Consider the following 12,982-nt stretch of genomic DNA (forward strand, 5'->3'; position numbering starts at 1 on the left):
ATGGAGAAAGCCGGGCTTTCAATTAGAGGCTATGGCAGATCTGCAGAAGGCTGAAAGCAATAATTGAATAGTATGTTTGATTAATTAACAGCAATTAAGCGTAGGCTAGAAATTGGATTTTAATATCAAGCATCACATTAAAAACAGTCTTTATGGCATTGCTGATAATAATTTGTGAATCTGGGCGTGTTGAAGATATTTTTAAGGATTCCTAAAAGGATGGAAACCAAGCAGGAATCTTGTACACTTACTGTGGACTTAAGTTGTGTGTTCTATAATACCGGGCAATCCTATGAATATCTTAGTCCAAAATGCCACTGATTTCAATGAATTTTCATAATAAGATGTTTAAAGTCGTACCTGTAGAATTCTCAAAAGCAGGACTTCACTTTTTTTTCCTGATTTCAGTTCTAAGTCTATTTATATTCCAAGGGTAGCACTGAATACATTCTTGTGTCCAGTTGTTTGCAACCAGCTGCAAAGTTTAAAATCTGGAACTTCCCAGATGGAACTCACCAGGCAAATACTTATAGGAGACAGGAATATTTCAATTATATTTAAATGTTAGGTGGGATGGTAATAATAGTAGTTGCTTTGCTTCTTCGTGAGTCATTCATTCATGCTTGAGGTCTATAATAGAAAAGTAGCTGGTGACAAAATGTCCCAGGATGTTACATATCTAAGATTCCTTGGTGATTGGCATATACGTAGATGTTCAGTTCATTCAATTTAAAGCTAAGAAAAAATATTCTTGGGGTCAAAATGCTTAATTTCTAATAGCAATAGCACTTAGCCATATATACCACTTCACAGTGTTTCACAGCCTTCTCTAAGCGGTTTATAGAGTCAGCATATTGTCCCCAACAATCTGGGTCTTCATTTTACCAGCCTCGGAAAGATGGAAGGCTGAGTCAACCTTGAGCCTGGTGAGATTCGATCCGCCAAACTGCTGGCAGCCAGCAGTCAGTCTGCAGAACTAGCCTGCAGTACTGCATTCTAACCACTGTGCCACCACAGTAGGCCATAGTACTAGTTGAAAGGACTTTTCATACCTTTTCATTTCTGAGCTTTCTGCTCTGCAGCAGTATATCCTCAATGCTATTCCGCACAAGCTATTTCTGACAAGATTTTGGAAGTTCTTTACCATTAGCTTCTTCTTAGGGCTGAGAATGACCCAAGGTCTTGTGCCTAATAGGAGACTTATAAGTTTCTGATTTCTAGCCTGGTATCATAATTACTACAACAAATTATAATTCAATCAATAGAGTGGCAGCCTTCTGACTTAATTTACTCCATAGCAGAAGTGGTATTCAGCAGGTTCTGACCAGTTTTGGAGAACCAGTAGCAGAAATTTTGAGTAGTTCAGGGAACCAGTAAATACCACCTCTCATTGTCCCCACCCCCATCTATTTTCTGCCTCCCGAGTCCCAGCTGATTGGCTGGATCTTCTTTGGTTGCCCTGCACAGGAGAACGGAGCTGGAAAGCAGGTAAGTGGGGTGGGGAGGCAATGGAGATTTTGCAGTATCCTTCCCCTGCCATACCACTAAGCCCCATGCCGCGCCCACCAAGCCACGCCCACAGAACCGGTAGTAAAAAAAATTGAATCCCACCACTGTTCCATAGGTTCTGATTATCTTATATCTTCCAAAATGCAGTGTTTCATATCAGCCATTGGCATTACAGTTTGGTAGATTTTAAACAATGGGCTCTGGCACATGGGCTTTATCATGCTTTCAAATTAGCACCTTGTCTCAGCATTCCCATGATGTTTTTCTTCATGGGTAGCTTTTCCTATTTCCTCTTCTCCTCCCCCCACTTTTTCAGTTGTCAAATTGCTAATCACAGAACCTTCATTTTACAATCTGAGATCAGAAGATGGAAAGGTCTGAGTGACTCTCTCCTTCCTCATTTCACAGCTCACCCTCCCATTTACTTTTGGTGAATAAAAAAAGGAAGCAGCTAATGGCTATTTCAATGTTATAAAGCTGCAACCATTTCAGGATAAACACTCATTTCCTTATGTTTTTCCAGGATGTGTCCTGGAAAATACCAGATCTATAGAAATTATCCTGATATATCCATGGAAGTCTACTGTTTTTAAAATAAAGATTCCTTATCAACATCAAGCATATATATTAAGAAATTCCACCAGGTAACTGCCCTAAGTTTTACCTCTTTGAATGTTGTAACAGCTATCTGAATAGAATGGCAAAATGAGTACATAAGATATCAACTTTTTTTCATGTAATCTTCCATATTTGAACCCCACAAGGAAAAGAAAGGACAGGCTTTCAGACAAGGTAGTAGAGGTGCCCATCTTTCCTGGGAGGTTTTTGAATCATGACAATTATGTTGGTATCAAATTTTGTTTGTTCAGGCAAACAAACATCTTTTTTTAAACCATAACCAAGGTGGATTTGACAGACAGACGTACTTTCAAACAGGCCTCATACTTATAGTTGAATAGCCAATCCCCCATTTCTAAAACTCTACTTCTGTGTTCAAATAATTTCCATTCACTTTTAAAAACTCTATTCAGATTCTGTAATATTTTAGCTACGAAAAAATGGATGCATATAACACTGTAGCCTGTTTCAGTTACTTAGATATCAATAGTTTGGAAAGGAGTCATTGGTCTGTATCTTCCAGAATAATCAATAAGGGAGACCTAGCAATGGGACCTGAACAGGATATATATATATATATTTACCGTGATGTTCAGAATAATGTTGTAAGTGGGCCTTCACTAGATGCTGAAATCATTAAACTTGAATCCCTGTAGAGCATATTTGAAATTGTTGTACTCAGATAATGGCTTTATTAATGTGGTCTCAGTAGATTTGAAAAGCAATTGTTTGACCGTGGCCTTCTTAGTCTAGCAGTAAAATAATTTACTGCTATAATATGGCTTCCATTAACTTGAACTAACATCATTTCCCCATGGTAACAGAGTCCCTGTGGAATTTAACTACAGCTGTTTTGTCCGCTCTGTGGCATGATGGGTAATTTTCTTTCAAGGGGCTTAATCGGCCTTGTTCTTTGCATCATATACAACATTTGATATGCAATGCTTGAAAGTACAGCCTTCACCATTATATTCTTTAGTGCTAAATTCATCTGCTTTTCTAAAATAAAACCTCAAAAATCAATAAGGAATGGATTCCTTTTCAGTGTTCTGGATAAGACAGCTATGACATATCTGGAAAGATTAATAGGAGATTGGACTGTTGCTGGTGATGTTTCAACATTGGTTAAATGGGATCTCATTAATTCAGTGTATCTGAGCCTTGCAACTTCCAGATAGAACCTTTGGTAAGACTTGAGAAGTGACAGAATCCTTGAAACGGTATTCAAGACTGTAACAGATTGTCTTTTTAAAATTCTGTTAAAAACTAATACTAGTTGTCCCAGAAAGCAATACAATATTTAGTATAGCATAAAGTATATTAAACCTTGTCTTTTCTTCCTTGCTTTCCATTTCTCTCTCACTCTTATCTTCTGGCCAATATCCAAACTGTTGTCACATTAAGTTATTTGGTTGAATTTAGTTATGTCTGTCAACTTACAACATAATTGATTTTATCTCTCATGCCCCGGTGTAACCAATTGTTTTTTCTGGATGGTTAAGAATCTGAAGTAGATTTGGAAAAGCAAAAAGTTTGCCTGTTTGAATGAAAATCCTGTTCCCTATAGCTGGATGTCTGCTCTGTGCATGGATTGGTTTGTATTATATATTGGTTTGTACAATATAAGCCAAAACATAGTTATCTTTTCAAACTTTTCTTCTCTTTTTTATCCAGTCTTTTGAATGCACACGAAAAATAGCAATGTGAAAAATGTTATATGGACAAACCTTTCGGTATATAGGACAGCTAGTTTCCAGACTTTTATGCCTGAAAAATAGTTTGGCTTGAACATAAACTGAAACAGCTCTGTTTTGTTCTGGGCATAGACCAGTTCATAATTGCCCCAAGGGAAAAAAAAAGTTATTTAAAGGTGAATGAGGAAAATTGGTAGAAGTGACTTATATAACAGACGGACAGAGGGTTGTTTAGGTCAGAAGACAGATTACTGGGATATATTATTTTTTGGGTATCATCAGTGGCAGTCATGAAAGGAGGGAAGGCACTGGGAAAATTAGGAGTCCTTTTTGACCTTTTGCCTAAGATCAAGTGTAGTATATGGGAATATTAAGATAGATGAAGAGGGAGATAAATCATTATGGATGGGAGGAGAGAAGGAGGAAGGAATGTTCTGGCAATCAACATTGAGGGTGCAGCTGGGGCTAGCGGGAGTTAGATCTGCTGGGGGTAGAGAAAGGACAATGCACAGTAGCCTTGCCCAACTCAGCTTATCAGGATTTTCTTTCATTTGAAAGCCACAACAAACAAAACTATCAAAGTTTAATTTCTGCCAAACCGAGACTGCTCCAAAATGGTTGGTTAGAACCTCAGGTCAAAAACAAAATGTTTCTTTATTATTTTGTGCATATCTTTACCAAAATATTTATTGTTTAAGGAAAGGGGCATACAAATGTGGTCATTAATAGTAGTAGTAGTACAAAAGAAGGAATATTTTTTTTGTTAGATTTGCTTGCAAACTGTCTAAACATAGGGCATGGATGTAAATGACTTTTTGTTAAGGCTTAAGCCAATTAAAACCTTAAAGTAATATTGAATAACATAAAACATATTTAAAATGGAAATAAAAGAAAAATATCAAAAAAAAAACTGAAATTGATAGATTCTTCTATAGATAAACTAATGAAGACAGAATTTAGAATACAAATAAACAATGATAACTTTAAGATGAGTTCTAATTGTGTTTGGGATCAAATTTTGCTGAACTACAACAAAATTAACATGAGCAATAATTAGCAAAAGCTGAAATACTGCTTGAGCCCATGCATTTATTTTTCTTATATTTTTTTGTGTTTTCCATTGTTCTCTTTAATCTTTCTTTCTTTCTATTTCAACCTCAGTGTCTCATTCAACCCTGCTTTATTTATTTATTTATTTATTTTGTTTATTAAATTTATGTATTCCCCGTCTTATCCAGAGATGACTCTGGGTGGCTTAAAACCATTAAAATTAATACATTAAAATAATAAAGAAAAAAAAACAGCAATAAATACTGTTAAAAGATGGGGATGTGGGGAACATGTACACAGAAAATGGTGGGGTCTTTCCTAATCCAGTAGCCACTTTCAGAATAATGCACTGCAATTGGGGTCCCAGGTCAGCTGGCGGAACCAGGTTTTCACGTCTCTACAGAAAGTCAAAAGGATGAGTGCAGATCTCATAACTCTAAATTGAACTGTGCTATCCCCTAACCTCTATTGGTTCATCAAATTATGAGAGACTGGAACATTTTTCTAAAACTCAGGTACCATTCTGTTGATTATCCAAAGGCTGTCTTAAATTCATCTCCCTTCTTGAATCATTTTTATTCTTATTAACTCTGATCATAATACAATTTCTCTCAGATGTTTACTGTATGTCTGCACATTTTCATGACTTTTCTGGAATCCTGAAAGAAGTATTGGTTCTACTGCAGAATCAAATTTTTACAAAATTTCATTTTTTATTTCTCCCCCCTACCATGTTCCAAGAGCTTAACTAGCATTCTGTACCCATGTGAGAGATAATGAGTACTGATACACATTATCAGGTAGGACCTTCAGAAGAGATAAGGTATCAATGCATCATAGTGGTTTTGGAGACAGCTCTACATAAAAAGAAAATATAAGATACAAACAAAACAAAACTTTTATATGACATGATTTTAACCATTATAGTGCATCTGCCAAAAACCTGAACTAATGATGCATCATATTGTTATACAAGTCTTTTATTTATTTTATATTTATTCTAAAGTTCTACTTCAGATTTATTACTCTAAATCTTACAATTAAGAATGAGAATTGTTGAAGTTAGGACTTATCTTTTTTATTAACAAAAGCACAATTAATGGTTCAACTTAGAAGCTGATCCTGTCTTTAGCTTATATTTATAGTGTGCAGTTTTATAAAATGTGCGGTGAAGAAACTACATTTATTTACAGGAATTCATCTTGAAACATCTTGGTTGTGCTTGCTTGACTTGTTCTGATGGGTCTCCTTGAAGTTTTTCTAATCCAGGTTTTCTCAGAATAGAGAAGAAGAGAGCACAGGAAGCTGTTTGATGAAGTGCTACAGATAGCTGAGAGCAGAGATTAAAGCAGAAGGATCAGTTTTATGAGTTTTAAGGGCAGAGCACATTAACTTGCTTAATGTGACCATCTAAGGACACAGAACATGCCCAATATGTTACTGCAGCTTAAAAAGGGCTCAGAAATGCTTTGTGCAAAGCTCCTTATGCCCCATAATCCTCAAAGATGGCATTTTATGCACATTGGTTGTTGCTCTCAGTTAGCAGTTCCCTTCTGAAATTGCTCCCTCCTTATTATGCATAAAAATGTGGTCAGCTAAGGCTGTACATTGTTAAAAACTGTGAACATTCTTATATTTTGCTTTGCCCTTGACTGCACATGCAGACTGCTATGACTTCAGGCTGATTTCCTTTACAGCTTTATTTTTTTGCACAACCATTAGCAGTTGAATTCTGGCACATGAAGGTATGTATATATCCTGTGCCATAGCAACTGCAACATCCAAAGTTCTTCCAGATTGCTGGGGCAAAAACACAGATTGGAAGGTCTCTCTTTTAAAAAAGTTTTCTGTCTTTTACTCTATTGAGTCCAGTGCCAGAAAATTAAGAAAGCACTTCAGGAGACTGTAGCTGAAGGTTGTTTTAAGGAATAATAAACTACCGCTGATAGGACTTCCAGAGGAGTTTTAAAAGATTCATCAAGGATGAGTCTATTAATAGTAATTAGTCATAGTAAACAGTTCAAAGACAGCATGCTTTTCAATACTTGATACTAGGAAAACAATAAGAGAGCCTCGGTTCTCATTACAGTAGTAGGTTTTCCAGAGACATCCGGCTAGCTGTCACAGAATCAAGAACCTTTTGCCATTTCAGCAATATTCTTCTTAGATTCTCCTTTCAAATCTGAATAGCTAGTGCATCTGAGAGAAGCTGCTTTGTAACTGTGTGGGATAAGGGAGACAAAGGGGAGTGTCTCTGTATATATCTGTTTCATAATTGCAAATCTGAGTTTCATAATTGCAAATCTGAGTTTCTTCAAAATCTAGGCCTGAAGATGAGGTGAGTAGAAGGAAATCAAAACTGCAACTTTTCTTTTGCCTTCAGCAATGGTGTGATCCTGTTAAAATGTAGGTTGATTTGTATACATATAACTTATTAATATATTTATCTTTACTCTCTACTTGATTGAGTATTCAATGCAACTTATTCTCATGAAACTCTTTTCTGTAATTTGAGACTTTTTGCATCATTTCAAGCCTTATTATCATATACTCATTTGATACAACCTTCTAATATCTATTTTCCTTTTTAAACAAAAAATGCGCAATAATTATCTGAATTACTTAAATTTGTGATAGTAGTTAGATGGTAGTAACTATTGATAGTGCCTGCATTTCTTAGAAAAACATTAAATAAGTCAGAGCTTCTTTAAAATTTCTTGTTGTTCAATCTTTTGAGAATTATGTATCTAATCTATTGATAACATTCAGAGGCTATGCTTTGTTTCTGGGATTAGCAAACTATCATAAATCAACCATACAGAAAAATAAACCATAAAAATAATTTTAGGAGAGAGCAATAAGATTTATCTAATCTTTGGAAGAGAGGTGGAAACTTCGGTAAAAGCAAAAATTGGAGAAAAAGAAGACGTCCTCTAATTATTTATTTAAGAAAATTTGTATAAGTACCCACTTATTTTCAGTGACTCTGGTGGCAATAAAAAAAATAAAAAGCCATTATACAAACAATAAAAAACACCCTACCTACCTACCTCACCCTTCTAAAGGCAATTCAGCAGTAACTGTAAGGGTATGCAGCAATATTAAGGAAAACAAACAAAGCCGCATCAATCATAAAAAAAACCATTGCATTTGCCAAATTTATAGAAATGAACCTCAAAGATAAGTACTTCCTCCTCTTCTGCTCCTCCAAAACATTTTATTTCAAGTAGGTGTGGTATCTGGCATAGTTTGAATGAGAGGAATCCAATTTTTGCTCTTTTCCTTGTTCTACATTTGAGCTGGTATTGTCTGAATCCCAGAGTGAACAGCAATACATCATCCAGCTTCAACATCTGCTAGAGCCCTCTTTCCACCTAATCTGTCCAGATCCCCAAAGCCTTTCCCACCTGCTATAGCACCAAACACTCATTATAGCACAGCAATGCCCTTTCTTCTAGACTTTCAAGGTTATTGTGTGTAACAATGGCTATTATTAAACACTGTGTGTCTGTGTGCGTTCAGGAAAGGAAAGAGAGCCTGGGTTTGAGAAAAGTGGGAGGTATGCTAGGGAAAACTAGGGAAGATGCCAACAGTTCAGATCTTCTAGAAGGCTGTGGCCAGTTTTCCAGTTGAAAACTGAGTCATAGAGCAGAAGGTTGCATCCGAAATAAATAGCTTCCCTGTTCTGTGGCTAGTGCAGGGAGGAACACACCCAGCTGTGGTTTTGTGTCAGGGCACTATGGGTGCTGAATACAACAGTGTTGTGACAACCTAAAAAAATCAAACTGGCAATTTTAAAGGAACTGACTGTATTGGGGAAGGAGAAATTATTTCTTAGCAAAAGCTACCTCTGAAATAATTGGAAGGCTTCCTCTTCCAGCCACCCTCATGTACTTTTTTCAGTTTTTTCCTAACTTTATTAAAGTTAAAGCTTTCTTACCACTACTACTAACATCAGCAGGAGTGCCACCAATAGAAAACAAAAGATGGATGAAACTGGGCTGTTTGAAAGGTTGAAATTGAATCCCCTCCCCCAAGGAAAGGAAGCCTTAGTATTGGACACTAGGCAATGAATTATACAGGTTCAGGTTGACATCCCAAAGGAATAGTTGTTCTTATGTGAAAGATCAACCTTAAAATGATTTAATTTATTTATTTTTATAACTGCAAGAGAGCCTTGAAAAATACCACAAAGAAATTCTACCTAATGTGGGACAACATATAGTATATAATATTTGAATTGCATTCAAGTTTTATTCAAGTTTTCAGAAAGCACCCACAATAGTATAGAACTTGGTAATATTTAGGAAGACACTCCATGTGATCTGAATATAAGATGTGAAAGTGATATCCATGAATTCTCTATGTGCACTTTGATTGCCAATATTAATGATACTATGTAACCAGAACATATTGAGCATTTTAGGTCAATTTCCAGCGTGTTTTATCTTCTAAAACGTAAACATCATGCATACTTGTATCAGACCCTGTGGCTTAATGCAAATGCAATTATCAGCATTGGATAATGATAGAATTAAGTTTATGTACAATCTGCTTCTTGATGAACTTCTTTCATTTTTGTCTTTCATTTCCTAGAAGCGTAATTCATCCCTTGAACTTTTTTCAACCTTTAAAAACATTATTTTAGGGAGATTGGGGGGGGGGGGGATAGTTAAAAGTGGCTGTGTAAGCTTTTATATGTGCTTAATCTGATTCCAGCTTAAAAGATCCCTGAAAACTACCAATTCTACCAGCTATAGTGATGTCAGTGCATCACAACCCTTCTTTAGTATCAGGACTTTTCTTATCAAAAGAAAAAAAGTGTCTCTAAGCTCCATAAAAATTGCTCATGTTAAGCCTAAATCTTATTAGGATGGTGTACACCTTGACTTTTTAAATCAGCCACTCACAGTCATCCCTGTATGTGAAAATAGATAAAGAGCTTAGAAAAAAATTACATATGCATTAATCTCTTGAATTATAATAATTGTCTTTCATCATATGGCCTGTTGTATATTTGGAAGACAATATTGGAAGAATGGAATTCAGACACAGATTTTTAAGCAGATTAAAATATCTGCTACTTTTGCAAGGTTTTTTTTTTAGATAGATTCATTAAATGTAGTGAAATTTGTGAGTGTGACAGAAAACTTTGAGACTGAGCTGTAATATAGTAGAGTCTCATAACTTACGTCATCATTTTGCTAAGAGTTAGATTTGTCTGCAGAGTGAATCATGGAGTTCTGTTAAATAGATGGATCCTTTTAATGGAATATTTTTATTCACATTTTCAGTACACAGTTTTTAGATCTCTGTTATACCACTCTGTATAATTACAGTTATAAAGACCATTATTTGTTTTTACTTGTCAGTTTAAAATGTATGAACTATTTTTCAGGTGCAAACTCTACAAGTAACTGATTTTTTTAAAAGGGTTCTAAAATGATGTTGTAAATCTAAAATCAAAAATTTTGGAATTGTATTTGCTTCTGCTGAGGTAACATACAGTATGATGCAGTAGCCTATGTCAACTTTTTAAAGACAGACTATTTTCATGGGTGGCATTAGTTTTATTTCGTGTATCCTCCAAGTCAATATTTCTCAACCTTAGTGACTTTAGGATGTGAGTCTTCCAACTTCCAGAATTTCACACGCAGCATTCTGACTATGGAATGCTGAGAGTTGATGTCCATACATCTTAAGTTACTGAGGTTGAGAAACATTGTTCTAGGTTACCTGTTAAGTGTCCAATTTATGAATCCAAAAGTCATATTTTAATTTTTCACTATTTCTGGAACTCCAGCTACAGCTATTCTATATTCAATGTCTCCCAAGTGGATTGGAACATAATATTCAGTGACAGACATGTAAAGTCTAGCTGGGGATTTTAAGAGTTATCTTCAAACCATCTAAAAGGCAATACATTGACAAAAGCTATTCTTTTGATTACTGTCAAAGCAGATAAATTGTAATTATATGAACTAAAATGTTTTACAACAGATTCTCATAGTTGGTGAGATATCAGGATTGCAATCACTAAAAAACTGTAAATAGATCAGTTATTATTTTATCTATGTACTGAATACAACACCTTGGATATTTGTCCTAGATAATATAAATTATACTGCAGAACCCACATGTGTTTTTATCGGAATCATTTCCCTAATATATTTAGAAATATTTGTCTTCTTAAGATGAAGATTGAATGAGACTAGGGAATCTAATGTCTAACAAGTCAATAATATATGGATTCACGCACAATGCAAACACATAAATATAAACTTTATTTTGCATATTACAAAAGTGTCTCTATAATATAAATTAAACTAGGCATGAACTTCAGGAAAATTTTGAGCCTAAACTTCAGCTAAAGCATCTTTTTCATTTCTATTTCTCTTCATAGAGTTACAGAATTGGAAGGGACTTTAGAATTTATTTTGCTCCTCCTTGATCAATACAATATATACTACAGCATCTGTGACAGACAACTGTCCAACAGTTTCCAGCAAATGAGAATTCACAGAGAACCAACCTACAAATAAGGAGAAATTTCTTGACAGAACAATCAAGCAGTGGAACGGTTTGCTTTCAGATCTTGTGGGTGCTCCATCACTGAAGGGACTCTTTTAAGAAGAGATTGGACAGCCACTCTTCTGAAATGGTATAAGGTTTCCTGCTTGAGCAGATAATTGGACTAGAAGACATTCAAGGTCCTCTTCCAACTCTGTTATTCTGTTGTTCTGTTATGTTGACAGTGTGTTTCATTGGTAGGCAGTTTGTATGATCAGGAAGTGACTTCTGATTATTAGTCTGTAGTTCCTTGATTTAACCAACTAATTTGCACTTCTGTGTGACAGTCTGATATTTGAGGACAGTTGTCCCTTCTCTAAGGGTAAACATACCTAGATCCTTTAACTGCTCTTCATCCCTTGTGATTATCTTAGCCCTCCTTTGAACTCTTTACAACTTGTCATTATCCTTTTAAACTGTGCTGCTCAGAACTGGACTTAGTATTCTAAGTGAACAGAGTAGAAAAATTACTTCTTATGAGGCACTTACAGCATTTGCTTTTTTAGCAACTGCATTATATGTTAGCTGATGTTTAACTTGTAGTCAATAAGGACACACAGATTCCTTTTGTATGTGTTACTGCCAAGCCAGCTCTCCCCAACTCTACACTTATGCTTTTATTGTATTTTTTACTCAGATGAAGAACTTTACATTTCTATCTTATTTGTTTCAGCCCAGTGCTCAAGCCAGTCTTAGTCTTTTGGAATCTTCTCATTTTCACCTGAGGTATTATCTACCTTGCCTAGTTTTGTGTCATCTGCAAACTTTATAAGCATCCCCTCAATTCCCTCACCCAATTCTCTGATAAAAAAGAGAAAAGCCTCATGACATCGTACTCAGCATATCCTTCCCATCTTAAAATTGGATATGATCATCTAGTCAATTATTAATCCATCTAACAGGAGCATCAATTAGCCCACATTTTGCCAATTTTATTAAGGAGAATTTCATGAAAGATTCTGTCAAAGACTTTACAGAGGTTCAGGTATACTATATCTGTGTCTTTCTCCAAATGTAATAAGATAGCAACTTTATCAAAGGTAATAAAATTAGTTTAGGATGATTTGTTTAAGAAAATCCCATGCTAGTTTCTATTTATTGTAACATACTTATCCAAGTGCTCACAGATATGCTGTTTGAGCACTATATTACTATTTATTAAAATGTACAGTTTATGCTGACTCCCAGCAACTTTGTTAAAGGATTTTGCCCATTATAGATGTCAAACTGATAGGCCCTTAGTTTCCTAGTTCTTTCTTTTTCTTTTTCTCCTCTTTTTGAAGATGGGGATAGCATTAGTTTTCCTCTATTCTAGTGGAATTTTATTAGCCAAAGATTACTGCAGTTTCTGTGATCACTTCTGCTAGTTCTTTCAGTACTGTAAGATATAATCCATCTGGTTTTGTTTTATTTATTTATTTATATCCCACATTTATTATTTTTTATAAACAACACAAAATGGCAAACATATCTAATACTTCTTTCTCCTCCTACTTTTCCCCACAACAACAACCTTGTTGAGGTGCGTTGGGCTGAGAGAC

The 12,982-nt window shown here is 35.3% G+C and overlaps 1 long non-coding RNA gene across 1 annotated transcript in view; it reads left to right on the top strand.

Annotated features, from left to right (window-relative positions):
- The first annotated feature begins 7,147 nt into the window (after nucleotides 1-7,147).
- Nucleotides 7,148-12,982, top strand: part of LOC148132536 (uncharacterized) — a 130,395-nt gene continuing 124,560 nt past the window's right edge. The window contains exon 1 of the long non-coding RNA XR_015748136.1: nucleotides 7,148-7,209. This is a non-coding gene — a long non-coding RNA (uncharacterized LOC148132536). The remainder of the gene's footprint in view (nucleotides 7,210-12,982) is intronic.

The sequence above is a fragment of the Notechis scutatus genome, chromosome 2 (assembly GCF_049901735.1).
Source record: "Notechis scutatus isolate UNSWTSFEM ecotype Mainland chromosome 2, rNotScu1.2, whole genome shotgun sequence".
Taxonomy (NCBI): Eukaryota; Metazoa; Chordata; class Lepidosauria; order Squamata; family Elapidae; genus Notechis; species Notechis scutatus.